Raw genomic sequence first — 1,235 nt, 5'->3', positions numbered from 1 at the left:
TTATGTAGTCGACGTTCACATAACACCACTAGAGGCTAGACAACATACATCTCATCAAAATATCAAATGAATACCAAATTCACATGACTACTAATAGCAGGACTTCTCCCTTGTCCTCGAGAACAAATGTAACTACTCACAAAGCATATTCATGTTCATAATCAGAGGGTTAATAATATGCATAAAGGATCTGAACATATGATCTTCCACCAATTAAACCAACTAGCATCAACTACAAGGAGTAATTAACACTACTAGCAACCTACTAGCACCAATCCCGGGCTTGGAGACAAGAATTGGATACAAGAGATGAACTAGAGTTTTGAGATGAGATGGTGATGATGAAGATGTTGATGGAGATTGCCCTCTCCCGATGAGAGGAGCGTTGGTGATGACGATGGTGATGATTTCCCCCTCCGGGAGGGAAGTTTCCCCGACAGAACAGCTCTGCCGGAGCTCTAGATTGGATCCGCCAAGGTTCCGCCTCGTGGCGGCGGATTTTCGTCCCGAAAGGTTGCTTCTTGTTTTTTTCTCGACGAAAGACTTCATATAGCAGAAGATGGTCATCGGAGAGCCACCAGGGGGCCCACGAGGTAGGGGGGCGCGCCCTAGGGGGGCGCCCCCCCACCCTCGTGGAAAGGGTGTGGGCCCCCTGGTCTTCATCTTTGGCGAGGATTTTTCATTATTTATTATAAGGTATTCTGTGGAGTTTCAGGACTTTTGGAGTTGTGTAGAATAGGTCTCTAATATTTGCTCCTTTTCCAGCCCAGAATTCCAGCTGCCGGCATTCTCCCTCCTTTATGTAAACCTTATAAAATAAGAGAGAATAGCCATAAGTATTGTGACATAATGTGAAATAACAGCCCATAATGCAATAAATATCGATATAAAAGCATGATGCAAAATGGACGTATCAACTCCCCCATGCTTAGACCTCGCTTGTCCTCAAGCGAAAGCCGATAACAATAAATATGTCCTCATGTTTAGAGGTAGAGGCGTCGATAAAAATAAAATACGGACATGAGGGCATCATGATTATTCTCATAACAGCAACATACATAGATATTGTCATATGATTACTTATGTTCAAGTGATGATCTATTCACAATGCAAAAGTATGAATCAGAAACCTTATTGAGAACCAACAAACTATAACCTCAGTCATTGAAGCAATTGCAATTTATCATAACATCAGAAAGAGTCTATGTCAGAGCTAAAAAGCAAGTCCACATACT

Source organism: Triticum urartu, chromosome 2A (assembly GCF_056163025.1).
Source record: "Triticum urartu cultivar PI428250 chromosome 2A, HENAU_Tu73, whole genome shotgun sequence".
In the NCBI taxonomy this organism is placed as follows: domain Eukaryota; kingdom Viridiplantae; phylum Streptophyta; class Magnoliopsida; order Poales; family Poaceae; genus Triticum; species Triticum urartu.
The sequence above is the reverse complement of the archived record's forward strand: the minus strand, read 5'-3'. Positions refer to the sequence as shown.